A 13748-nucleotide genomic window follows, 5' to 3' on the forward strand; every position below is an offset into this window, starting at 1 on the left:
GGAATACTATGCAGACATAAAAATGGATGAGTCCATGTCCTCTGTAAGGACATGGATGAAGCTGGAAACCATCATTCTCAGCAAACTAAAACAGGAATGGAAAAACCAAACACTGCATGTTCTTACTCATAGGTGGGAATTGAACAATGGGAACACTTAGACACAGGCTGGGGAACATCACCCACTGGGGCCTGTCATGGGCTGGGGGTAGTGGGGAGGGATAGCATTAGGAGATATACCTAATGTAAATGACGAGTTAATGGGTGCAGCACACCTACATGGCACATGTATACATATGTAACAAACCTGCACATTGTGCACATGTACCCTAGAACTTAAAGTATAATAATAAAAACATAATAAAAAAATTACTATATGGAAACTTTTTGCACATAGGTCACTTCTGAGTCATTGTCTTGCATGAATGTTTCTGATTGATGAAACCATAGCCACATTTCCACAACCTAGTTACTAGACTCTCTAGGACATATGGGAGTTTTTAAAATGAAATCAACCTTGAGTAGAATTTAGAGTGTGGTAAAATATCAAAATGCAAAGTGGCTGTTCAAAATGTATTTGGTAGGCAAACGTAAATGAGTGATGTCTCTCTCAGCCCATCTTTTAGTGGACAAAATCAATATATATTCTTCTACTATATTAAATTTACAAAAGCATAGCAACAATGCTATGTTCCAACCTTGTATTCTATAAATATCAGTTATAATTATAACACACTTACTATTTTCCAAATTCTCTTCAGTTACTTTATGAAGCTTCAAGCCTGACATCTGGGTAATGTCCATTTCTCCTCTGATTTATTCACAATTTTTTCTGGATATTTTCTAACCTATGGAAAAATATAATAATTATTAGAAAAGGTAGGGCATGGGAAATGTTAATATATAAACATTTCCATGATCACCAAGAAAGAAAATGTAGGTGTCTACAGGTGCTATGGTTGAAATGTTCCCTCAAAAACTCATGTTGAGATTTATTTGCCATTGTGATAGTATTAAGAGCTAGGACCTTTAAGAAGTAAGTATGTCATAAGGGCTCTGCCTTCATCAATAAATTAATACCATTATCCCAGGAGTGGGTTGGTTATGGGTTCTTCCTCAAGAATTCCCAGCCTACTCTTCATTCAAGAAATTCTGTGTTGTGACTTGACTCGGAGTCATGGCATGGAAGCACAATCCTGGAAATCTGTTTTCTAGGCTTATTTGTTGCTGCTGTTTTTGTTTGTTTATTTCTTTTTGTGTTACTTATACAGATCAAGTGGGACCTTAATGGTTACACGTTTTCAGACCCAGGGACCCCCTAATCAATCAGCAAGGCAAAGTGTGTGTCAAAGCACTCTGATTATCACAACGTGGTTAAGTGCTGCTAATGAGGCTCATATTAATGGCAGCATCTCCCACCTTTGTTTTCATTCTGTAGGAAATAGATACTGCACACTTTTCAAAGATGCTTGTGTCTGTTTGTATGGTTTTTAGAAATCACATATTTTCCTTTTTCTGGGCCCATATTTAAAACGTTGCTTCCATATGCATTATATTTCATTTGTTCTGCTTTAGCATCTTAAAATGCTTTCTCACATATATTCCTGCAGGTATTTGCCAATATAACTTGGCAAAACACTGCTTTTCTTTTCCTTTGGTGGGTAAGCCTTTTCTTCCTGGGTTTAATTTTGCCCTAGCTTTTTGGAGCACTCTGGACTCTGACACTAGCTTTGGGTCCAAGGCATTGAAAGGTGTCAGGAATGAGTTGTGAAGAAAGTTATACCACCTCCTGAGGTAACTGCCTCAGGCAATGTGCTTACAAGGTTTTCAGGAAAGCAGGAACAACCCATTAAAGACTGGAGAAAAAGCTATTTCTTCTACTAAGGGATGTTTAGTAAATTTGAGTGTTCAAAGTACTCTGAGTTTTCAGGGTTTTCCCATCTGTCTCAATTACAATTCCATGGAAGTGTCTTAACTTTCAGTAAGAGTCATGGTATCATTAGAATTCAACTGATGTAATTGAGAAACCACAGCATTAGACTGTGCATTTAATTTTCAGTTTCATCAGCCATACAGAGAGGAGAGCTAATTTTAGGGTAATCATTTTATCGCCCTGGCTTTTTTACTATGTTGAGCTGAGAATTTAAAACTTTAAGGTGTTGTTTCCTTTCTTTCAAAGCTTAAGCACATTTAGAAGTAGCCAAGTCACCCTATAGCTCTTATGTTCTTCATGCCTATTGTACGTTTCTCAGCATAAACTCTCCTACTTTCTTACCTTCTATAATAACATTATTCCAGGTAACCAAGAACACGGATGATAAATATAAGCAAGTGTTTCATTTTAGTATGCCATGGGTGCCAGTGCTCTTTTCTCTAGAACTAATTGTATTCTCAGAGCTTTCAAATCCAACCTGCCAGATAATGAATCCCAGATACTTATTTCCTTGAGGGTTCCTTGCACTTTTAGTACAAATTATTCTATTAAACAACCTTAGTTGCAAGGAAACACATTCATTCCACCCAGATTAAGCAGAATAGATATTTATTAAAGATACTAGGTAGCATGTATGCTCATTGATTGTGCTAGGGTAATAAACAGGCTAAGTTCACCAGAACAATACCCCTAGTCTATTGCCAATTTCTGAATTGCTTCAAAAACAGTCCCAAGGGAGAAGCTACCTGTGACACTGCCAACTCCACAGCCACCAGAAAAAAAAATGTGTGCTCTGCCAGAGCTTTTCCCTACTTGATCACTTCCAAATTGAAGACATATGCAGGTGGAAATGATTATTGGAAACTGGTCCCCACCTGTAATTCTGGGCACAAGAAAAGCTGGGAAATGCAGTTTTAAAATTGTATCTTAAGAAAACAGAATTTATCTTGTGGTAAATACAAAAATGCAGGTGGGTTTTCAAAAGATGTGCAGCCAAAAATGACAAATGTATACTACATGTGGCTATTGTGTTTAAAATATTTCATAAAACTTGTGAAAATTTTTAAATAATTATACCTGCCTTTGTCTCATATATTTGTAACATAGAAATGGTTCTTAAATAAGTGGTATCATACTTTTAGCAAGGTAACCATAACTATAATTTTAGTAAGAAACATCTAGATTCAAGATGTAATATTGTAAACTACAACTACAGAGTCTGCAGACATAATTGACATTTGATTATATCACTCTTGTCTTTCAGACTTTATATTTGAAGAAAACTTCTAGGTGGCAATTGAATCAACAAATTTATCATTATTAATTTTAATCTGTATGAGTTACCAATTTAAGATATACAGTTCATCATTAAAATATAAATAGAGGATGTATGTATTTTTTGAGCATGGTTTATTTGATCATATTTATAACGAATTCAACATGACAGGAAAATCTACACATTCCACAGAGACTATACCTGTATGTGTGTGCACACACATATGCATATATATATATATTATATATATTGTTCATAAATGGAGAAAGCTGAACATAGCAGTCCTTTTATTCATTAGAACATAATAGGGCCGGGTGCAGTGGCTCACGCCTATAATCGCAGCACTTTGGGAGGCCGAGGTGGGAGAATCACTTGAGGTCAGGAGTTCGAAACCAGCTTGGCCAATATGGCAAAACCCTGTCTCTACTAAAAATATAAAAACTAGCTGGGTGTGATGGTGCACATCTGTAATCCCAGCTACTCGGTAGGCTGAGGCAGGAAAATTGCTTGAATCTGGGAGGCAGAGGTTGCAGTGAGCCGAGATTGAACCACTGCACTCCAACTTGGGCAATAGAGTGAGACTCCATCTCAAAAAAAAAAAAGTTTTTTGACATTATTATTGTGTCAAATAATTAATGTCAAAAAGTAATTAATGTCAAAAAAACTTTGTAAGAAACCTTAAGGGCCAGGCACAGTGGCTCATACCTGTAATCCCAGCACTTTGGGAGGCTGAGGTGGGTGGATCACTAGGTCAGGAGATCGAGACCATCCTGGCTAACACGGTGAAACCCCCGTCTCCACTAAAAATAGAAAAAATTAGCTGGACGTGGTGGCGGAAGCCTGTAGTCCCAGCTACTAGGGAAGCTGAGGCAGGAGAACGGTATGAACCCAGGAGGCAGAGCTTGCAGTGAGCCGAGATCGCGCCACTGCATTCCAGCCTGGACAATAGAGCGAGACTCTGTCTCAAAAAAATAAAAATAAATAAATAAATAAATAAACCTTGAGATTTAATTTAAAAAAGAATTTCCTTAGGGTTCAGTACTGGAAGAATACTCTTCTTTCTTCTTCAGAACTATATAGCTAATCAAATGTGTTAAAAGTGTAAATTCATCATACTCAGATTCTTATATCTCCCTGCCTACTTTGTCTTCTTGTACTTGTTAACTCAGTAAATGGTACCACCACCACTATCACTTATAAAACCAAAAACCTACTAAAGCGGATGCTGTCAGCACGCCCACTCCCTATATTCTCTTGGGTTTCACCATTTCCGTGTATACCATCTGTATTAGTCTATTTTCATACTGCTATAAAGAACTACCTGAGACTGGGTTATTTACAAAGAAAAGAAGTTTAATTGACTCACAATTCTCCATGGCTTGGAAGGTCTCAGGAAACTAACAATCATGGCAGAAGGTGAAGCGGAAGCCAAGGCACGTCTTACATGGTAGCAGGAGGGTGGCGGGAGTGGGGAGGGTACTGCCAAACACTTCTAAACCATCAGATCTTGTGAAAACTCGCTGTCAAGAGAACAGCATGGGGGAAACAGCCCTCATGAACCAATCACCTCTCACCAGGTCCCTCCCTCAACACCTGGGGATTACAATTTGAGATGAGATTTTGGTGGGGACACAGAGCCAAACAATGTCATCATCCAACTTCTACTTGTCAATATCTGCATCTCTTCCCTATGGGCTTTCTCTCAACATTAGAGGCCACTCTGCCTGAACACAAAGCATGCTGAATTTGCCTAAGTAATGCCAGAATTAACATCCATTTGGGAACAGCCTTCAATTAATGAATGATGGGAGTTAATGTAAAAACACCACAGTTCCTTCATCCCTATGGTGGAATAAATCTAGGAAGCATGTTTTTTCCAGATTAAATTCTAGTTACCCACAATGATAACTTGTTTGATAATTGTGCAAACTGCAAAATATGGTCATAGTTCTCTCCATGTTAGTATGCACGTTCCTTTGCAAGGTGAGATTGCTGTCCCTTCTGACAAAAAGTAGAGTACTCCATCTCTATTTATTTAGATTTTTTATTGTTTTGTATAATTTATTAGTTACTGCTCTAGGTAATACAATATGCATATACAAGTTATCATAATGTATTGTAATTGACATTTTACCAGTTTAAGTGATGTGTAGAAGGCTTAGTTTCATTTAGGACCTTTTACCCTCCCTCCCTGCTTTTAAAATATAGTTGCCTCAAGTATTTCCTTTATAGATATCAAGTACTACATCAGATAGTATTATGATTTTTGCCTCTACCATAAGATATGATTTAAGAAACCTACGAGAAGTAATCTAGTCTATTATATTGACCCTTATTTTTACACATTCTTTCCTTCTGGAAGTTCTTTCTTTTCTGAGGTTTTGAGTCTTCTGTTATAATTTCCTTTCTCTTTAGAGAACTCCTTTTGCCCATGCTTCAAGGGCAGATTCCTTGGAAATAAATTCTATTAGTTTTATTTTTTCTAAGAATGTCCCTATTCACTCGTCATTACTGAATGATATTTTCACCAGATAAGAATTCTCAATTGACCACTATTTTCTTTCATTATTTTAAAATGTGCTGCTTCTTTCTGGCCTCTGTGGTTTCTGATGAAAAATCTATTGTTGTTTGACTTGTTTTCCCCCTATCATTGATTCCCTCTGGTTACTTTCTTTTCCTTTACATTTCAGAAGTTTAATTATAACATACCTTGGTATGAAATTTTTGAGGTTTATTCCATTTGGGTTTCATTTCTGTGAGATAAGCTTCTTGAATCTGTAGGTTTATGTGTTTTACAAAGTTTGGGATATTTTCAGCCATTTTTTCTTTGAATACTTCTTTGGTCTCATTTTTTCTCTTCCCCTTCTGGAACTCTGGTGAAACAAACAGTAGCTCTTTATATTGTCCCATTAGCCTGAAACTTTATTCAGTTTTGAAAGTATATTTTGCTTTGTTTTTCAGATGGTATAAATTCTATTGATCTGTCTTCAATTTACTGATTCTATGTTTGGTTGTTTCCACTCTACTATTGGGGCATAAAGTTAGTTGTTTTTTTCTGTTATTTTATTTTTCAGTTCTATAATCTCCATTTGGTTGGGTTTTTTTTTAACAGAACTTTTATTTATTTTCTAATTTTCTATCTTTTCATTTATCCCAAGAAAAATTTTAATGGCTTGTTGAGACATTTTTATAATGGTTGCTTTAAAATTCTTGTCAATTCTGACGTCTGATTCTTCTCCATTTTGGAATCCATTGGCTGTTTTTCCTCATTCATGTTGTGATTTTCCTGGCTCCTGGTATGAGAAGTGATTTTTCTATTGTTTCTTGGATATTTTGGACATTGTATTACGAGACTCTGGACCCTTTTACTATCCTTTCTTTTAGAGGGCAATTCCCTGGTGAGCTGTAGCCTGAGGGTGGTGGGTGTTTATGCTCAGCTTCTTGCTGGGTTCCACTGACACCAACCATACAGAATTGGAGCACTGACTCACACTGTCTCTCCTGTCAAGCTAGAATTCTATATCTAGTGAAAATACTCTTTGGGAATTAAGGTAAAATTAAAACAGTCTTAGGTGAAAGAAGACTAAGAGAATTCTAATGCAGCTAGCAAAACTTCTCTAGAAGAATTGCAAAAGAAAGTTCTTCTGGTGGCACTATCAGAAATAGAAGTGAAGGACACAGCCAGTCTTACTAAGAGGTTGGTTATATTGAAAGAGTAAGTAAACTGAGCAAATAAGTAAAAATATTTACAGTGATGGGAACCAAGTTTCTCATGTTGAAAAATATATTAACAAACTCAGAAATTTGTTGCATGTATTAACAGCTTGTTGCTTTTTATTAATGAATAGTATTACATGATAACAGATTTACCAGAATTTGTTTAGCTGTCCACTTATTGAAGGAAATTTGAGCTGTTTTTAATTTGGGTCTATTACAAATAAAGTTGCTATGGACATTCATGTATGTTTTCATTTCTGGGGGATAAGTGTCCAGGCAGAAGGTTGCTGGGTTGAATTGTAAATATATGTTTAGTTTTTTAAAGATACTACCAAAATATTTTCCAGAGTGATTGTGGCATTTTACATTTCCACCAACAGCATATGAAAGATTCAATTTCTCTGCGTCCTTGCTAGCATTTAATATTGTCACTACTTTTTTGTTATAGCCATTCTGATTGTTGTGTAGTGATATCTCATTGTGTTCTTTATTTGCATGTTCTAATGGTTAGTGATGTTGAAACATCTTTCACGTGTTTCTTTGACACCAATTTATTCTGTTTTATGAGATAGCTTTTCGTGTCTGGTTGCCTATTTCCTTATTGGACTGCTTCTTTATTATTAAAGTTAAGAGGTTTCTTTCTTTTTTTTTTTCCTAAAAGAAAATTGTGTTCTATATTTGTGTCCTTTATCAGAGATGTGGTTTGTCAATGTTTTTTCCCAGGCTGTAATTTGTCTTTCTATCCTTGTTTAACAAGGTATTTTCCTTAATAACACTTTCAATTTTGATGAGGTTGTATTTATTGTTATGAATCATGCTTTTGGTGTCATGTCTAAGAAGGTTATTATAGATTTAATGTCCTTAGTAGTTACAGGGCTATTCAGTTATATAGTTTATATTGGGTAAGTTGTAGTATTCGTGCTTTTCAAAAGATTGCTCTTTTTCATCTGAGTTGTCAAATTTATATGTGTAGAGCTATTTATGGTATCCTCTTATTATCATTTTGGCATCTTCAGAGTCTGTAGTGATATTCCCTGCTTCATTCCTGATATCAAAAATTTGTGTCTTTTCTCTTTTTCTTTGTCACCCTTGCTAGAGATTTGTCAATTTTATTGAACTTTTAAAAGAGCCCATTTTTATTTCATTGATTTTCTCTACTTTTCATTTTCAACTTTACTTTCTACTGTTTATTGTTTCTTTCCTTCTGCTTGCTTTGGGTTTATTTTCTTCTTGTTTTTTGAGGTGGAATCTTAGATTATTGATTTGATATTTCTCTCTTCTCTAATATATGCCTTTAGTGCAATAAATTTCCCTCTCAGCATTCCTTTAGCTGCATCCCACAAATTTTTATATGTTGTATTTTTATTTTCATTTGGTTCAATGTATTTATTTCCCTAAGACTACCTCTTGGGCTCATTGTTTATTTAAAAGTGTGCTGTTTTAGGCCAGGCATGGTGGCTCACGCCTGTAATCCCAGCATTTTGGGAAGCTGAGGCAGTTGGATCACCTGAGGTCCGAAGTTCAAGACCAGTCTGGCCAACATGGTGAAACCCATCTCTACTAAAAACACAAAAAATTAGCTGGACGTGGGGTTGTGCACCTGTAATCCTAGCTACTTGGGAGGCTGAAGTAGGAGAATCGCTAGAACCTGGGAGGTGGAGGTTGCAGTGAGCCAAGATCGTGCCATTGCACTCCAGCCTGGACAACGAGAGCGAAACTCCGTCACAAAAAACAAAAACAACAACAACAACAAAAAAGTAGTGTATTGTTTAGCTTCCAAGTGTTTTTAGGTTGTCCTGTTACTGTTTTATAATTGACTTACAGTTTGATTTCATTGTATCAGAGAATACACTGTATGACTTTAATTCTTTTATGTTTGTTGACATTTATTCTATGGCCCAGTATATGATATATCTTGGTAAATGCTGTATGAATATTTGAAAAGAATGTTTATTCTGCTGTTGTTGGATGAAGTTTGTGTTCTATGAGTGTGAATTTGATGTTGGCTGATTTTTTTAATATACTTGCTGATTTTCTGTCTATTCTATTAATTATTAAGAGAGGGATATTGATATCTACAACTGTAAGTGTGAGTTTGTCTATTTCTTCTTTCGTGTCTTTCAGGTTCTTTTTTTTCTTTTTGTTCATTTATTTTGCAGTTCTGCTGTTTGTGACATATACATTTACGATTACTATGTCTTCTTGGTGGACTGACCCTTTCATTAGTTATTTAATGTTCTCCTTTGTCCCTGATAACTTTTCTCAATCTGAAGTCGAATTCACCTAATATTAACATAAACATTCATCTTTTCTTTTCATTAATGTTTGCATGGTATCTCTTTTTCTATTGTTTTACTTTCAATTTTCCTATATGTTTATATGTGAAACGCATTTCTTAGCATTAACCTATATTAGGTAATAATTTTAATCCACTCTGATAATCTCTGTCTTTTAATTAATATAGTTAGACCATGTATATTTTATGTAATTATTAACATATTAGGGCTTATGTCTACTATTTTATATTTTATTTTCTGTTAATCCCGTTTTCCTTTTCTATATTTTTCTGCTTTCCTACGTGCTATTTGAGCATTTTAAAAAGTAATTCTAATTTACCTGTAAAATACTTTATTGTATATTTGTATAGTTATTTAATGGTTGCTTTAGATTTCATATTATATATACATAACTTATTATAGTATTCTGGTAACAAATTTTTATCCATTTGAATGAAGCGTAGAAACCCTACCTCTCCTTAAGTCCCCTTGGCTCCCCTACTGATAACAAAACTGCATATTCCGGGCGACGTGGCGGCGCCTGTAGTCCCAGCTACTCGGGAGGCTGAGACAGGAGAATGGCGTGAACCCGGGAGGCGGAGCTTGCAGTGAGCTGAGATCCGGCCACAGCACTCCAGCCTGGGTGACAGAGCGAGACTCCATCTCAAAAAAAAAAAAAAAAAAAACTGCATAAACTATTTTCTCTACATACATTGAGAACCACATCATAACAAGAATGTTACAATTGTCTTTCAACCATCAGATATTATTTTAAAAATTCAAGAGCAGAAAGTTTATTGTATTTCCTGTGTATTTACTTTTTCTATTGTTATTTCTTCCTTATCTATGTTCCAGGTTCCCTTCTTTTATTATTTTCTTTCTGTTTTAATAATTTCCTTTAGCTCTTTTTTTAGGGTAGGTCATCTAGAGAACAAATTCTGTTTAGTTTTCTTCCAACTGAGAATGTCTTGATTTTTCCTTTATTCTTAAAGGATATTTTGACTGGATATAGAATTTTGGGTTGAGAGATTTTTTTCCTTCTACATTGAACGATATTGTGCAGCTTCTTTCTAGCCTTCATGGATTCTCATGAGAAACCCACTTTCATTGGAATTATTTTTCTTCTACAGGTGAGGTGTTATTTCTTTCTCACTCTTTTTAAGATATTTTCAGAAGTTTGATTCTGATGTAACTTATTTAGTTTTCAGAAGTTTGATTCTGATGTAACTTGGTATGGAATGCCTTTGGTTTATCCTGTTATGGTTTGTTCAACTGCTTGAATTTGTAGGTTTATGTATTTTGTCAAATTATAGAAATGTTTAGCTATTAATTATTTGAATATGCCCTCTTTCTTCTCTGTGGAACTCTAATATCATGAATGGCAAACCTTTTTATCATCTCAATGAGACCTTAAGCTCTGTCCATTTTTTTGTCTGTTTGTTTCAGTCTAGTTTTTCTCTTGCTCAGACTGGTGACTTCCATTGTTCTATTGTCAAGTCCATAGATTCTTTTGTCTTTTTTAGTCTGTTGAGTCAATTTGGTGAGATTTTTACTGGATATTCAGTTATTACTTTTTTCAGTTGTGAAATTTTCTTTTTTTTTTTTTTCGCTAAAATGACTTTTTTTGCTAAAGCTTTCTATTTATTTTTGAGTCTATTTTTTCATTTGTTTCAAGCATATTTCTAATTGTTTATTGAAGTCTTTTTATAATGTCCAAGTTAAAATAATTGTCAGATAATATCAACATCTTTGACATCTAGGTAGTGGTATCTGTTACCTATCTTTTGTCATCAAATTAGGATTTCCTCATTCTTGATGTGACAGTACTTTTGACTGTGTTCTAGACATTTTTGATATTGTTTTAGGATCATTAGGGTTTATTTGCATCTTCTGTTTTAGCAAGATTCCCTTGACACTGTGCCAGAAGAGTATGGCAGGTACCATCTTATTACTGCCAGGTTGTAGGGGAAGTCCAATTCCCCACTCAGTTTCCATTGCCATTTTAATAGGGAGGTGCAATTCATTGCTGGATAGGTATGAAATTTCAGGCTCCTCACTAGGCCTCTGCTGATATCACTTCAGTAGTAGGGGATGGAATGTCTTATTATGGCTGGGATGGGTTAGAAGTCTGGGTTTACCAAGTGCTCTCTACTGATAGGAGATTGTTGATACCTGGCAGAACTCAAAGTCCAGACTGGCTAATAGTCTTTCAATGATACTGCTCCAGCGGCAGGGTGATGGGTATTGTATGTGTGTGCCTGGGGCAGGGAGGGTTTTCTCTTACTGAGGGGTGATGAGGGTTGAAGTATAGTTTTCCCTCTGTGGCTTTGGGTCAGTTTTTTCCATATTGTTATGTTGAAGTTATTCTCTCAAAGTTTTTGCCTGTTTGGCTGCCCCTTCCCATCCTAGAGAAAGCAGGATTTTCTTAGCACTCCTTTGTTTGCATCTGTTGGTGTTTTCAGGTTGCAGGGTTCTCCAGCACCCATCTAAGATATATGAGACAATAAGAAAACACAGGGAATACACTTCTATGTTATTCTATGGGTGTCAAGATCTCTAGTCAGTCTTTCTTCTTTTCTTCACTTTTCAGAGTCCCCTGTATTTCTATTATGTCCAGAGTTTGTAGCTATACTTAGCAGGAGGAATAAAGAGAAATACATCTATTCCATGTTATCCAGAATTGGATGCCCTGTAAATGCGCTTTTACATTTCAACTTTTGTATATATTTTATACCAATCATATATTAATTATGTATATATTAAGTTACAAATAAATATACAAACACATATATAGAAGGTATATGCTTAAATTTTTTTACTAATGGGGTGCAGAGATAAATGCAGAGCAGAGTTGTAAGCATTGCTGAGCCATTTCTGGGCCTAACTCTTCTACTAACTCATACAATTTGGGGCAATTCATTTCTTTCACCTCTAAAATGAAGCACTGGGTAAGATAGTCTCTAAGACCACCACTTTTTCCTCTAAAAGTCTCCAAATAATTCTCAGTAGAATGCCTTCTAAAAGATATGAAATACCACATAAAAATTTTTTCTATTTATGTTTTATTTAAAGCATCTTTAAATTCTAATGTACTAATTTCCTCAAGAGTAAAGTTCTATTCCATTTTATTACAATCATCTAATCGAGATTGATCTCATACATGTAATTGTTAAAGAAAAACAGTAAAATTGGTTTGATTTAAAAGGGTGTATTATCCTATTTTCTGAGTTAAGTTCAGGGTTGCACTACCTTATTAATTTAGTAATTCTGGACATTTTTCAGTAATATATTCTCCTCACACACTTTTCTCATGGAACTGAAATGGTAAAAATATCTGAAAGAGGCTATTTTATCCCAGGCTTAGTGGTCCAGGATCATAGACTGGTGTGTTTTGTGCTCTGTGTGCATATATATTCCTTCTTCTCAAATACATTATATGCTACTGCCTTTGCTGGGGTTGTCTATTAGTTTGTTCTCATACTGCTGTAAAGAAATACCTGAGACCGGGTAGCTTATAAGGAAAGAGGTTTAACTGGCTCACAGTTCTTCAGGTTGTACAGGAAGCAAGGCAGCACCTGCTTGGCTCCTGCGGAGGCCTTGGGAAACTTACAGTCTAGGTGGAAGGTGAAGGGGGAGGTGGCACCTCTTATGGCCTGAGCAGGAGGGAGAGAGAGAAAGGCGGGAGGTGCCACACACTTTTAAACAAGATCTCGCAAGAATTCTATCATGAGACAGCACAAAGGGGATGGTGCTAAACCATTCATGACGGATCCAATCACCTCCCACCAGGCTTCGCCTCCAACAATGGGAATGACAATAGAACATGAGATTTGGGTGGGAACACAGATTCAGACCATATCACTCCACCCCTGGCCCCTCTCAAATCTCATGTCCTTCTCACATTGAAAAATACAATATTGCCTTCCCAACAATCCCCAGATTCTTAATTCAACATTAAATCAAAAGTCCAAGGTCTCATCTGAGACAAGGCTAATCCCTTCCTCTTCTCTGAGACTGTAAAATCAAAAACAAGTCAGTTACTCCCAAGATACAATGGGAGTACAAGCATTGGGTAAATACTCCCATTCCAAAAGGGAGAAATCAGCCAAAAGAAAGGGGCTACAGGCCCCACAGAAGCCTGAAACCCATCAGAAGGTCATTAAATCTTAAAGCTCCAAAATAATCTCCTTTGACTCCATGTCTCACATCCAGAGTCCACTGGTTCAAGGAGTGGGTTCCTAAGGCCTTGGGCAGCCCTGCTCCTGTGGCTTTTCAGGGGTCAGCCCCGACAGCTGCTTTTATGGGCTGGTGTTGAGTGCTTGTGGCTTTTCCAGGGACATGGTGCAAGGTGTCAGTGGATCTACCATTCTGGGTTTTGCAGGATGGTGGGCCTCTTCTCACAGCTCCACTAGGCAGTGCCCCAGTGAGAACTCTGTGTGGGGCCCTCAACCCCACATTTCCCCTTGATACTGCCCAACTAGAAGTTCTCCACGAGGGAACCACCCATGCAGCAGGCTTCTGTCTGGACATGCATGCTTTTCCATACA

The 13748-nt window shown here is 36.3% G+C and overlaps 1 long non-coding RNA gene across 1 annotated transcript in view; it reads right to left on the minus strand.

Annotated features, from left to right (window-relative positions):
• Positions 1 to 13748, minus strand: part of LOC108544650 (uncharacterized) — a 134131-nt gene that overhangs the window by 85007 nt on the left and 35376 nt on the right. The window contains exon 3 of the long non-coding RNA XR_001889910.1: positions 740 to 847. This is a non-coding gene — a long non-coding RNA (uncharacterized LOC108544650). The remainder of the gene's footprint in view (positions 1 to 739; positions 848 to 13748) is intronic.

The sequence above is a fragment of the Rhinopithecus bieti genome, unplaced genomic scaffold (genome assembly GCF_001698545.2).
Source record: "Rhinopithecus bieti isolate Rb0 unplaced genomic scaffold, ASM169854v2 scaffold_21703, whole genome shotgun sequence".
Taxonomy (NCBI): Eukaryota; Metazoa; Chordata; class Mammalia; order Primates; family Cercopithecidae; genus Rhinopithecus; species Rhinopithecus bieti.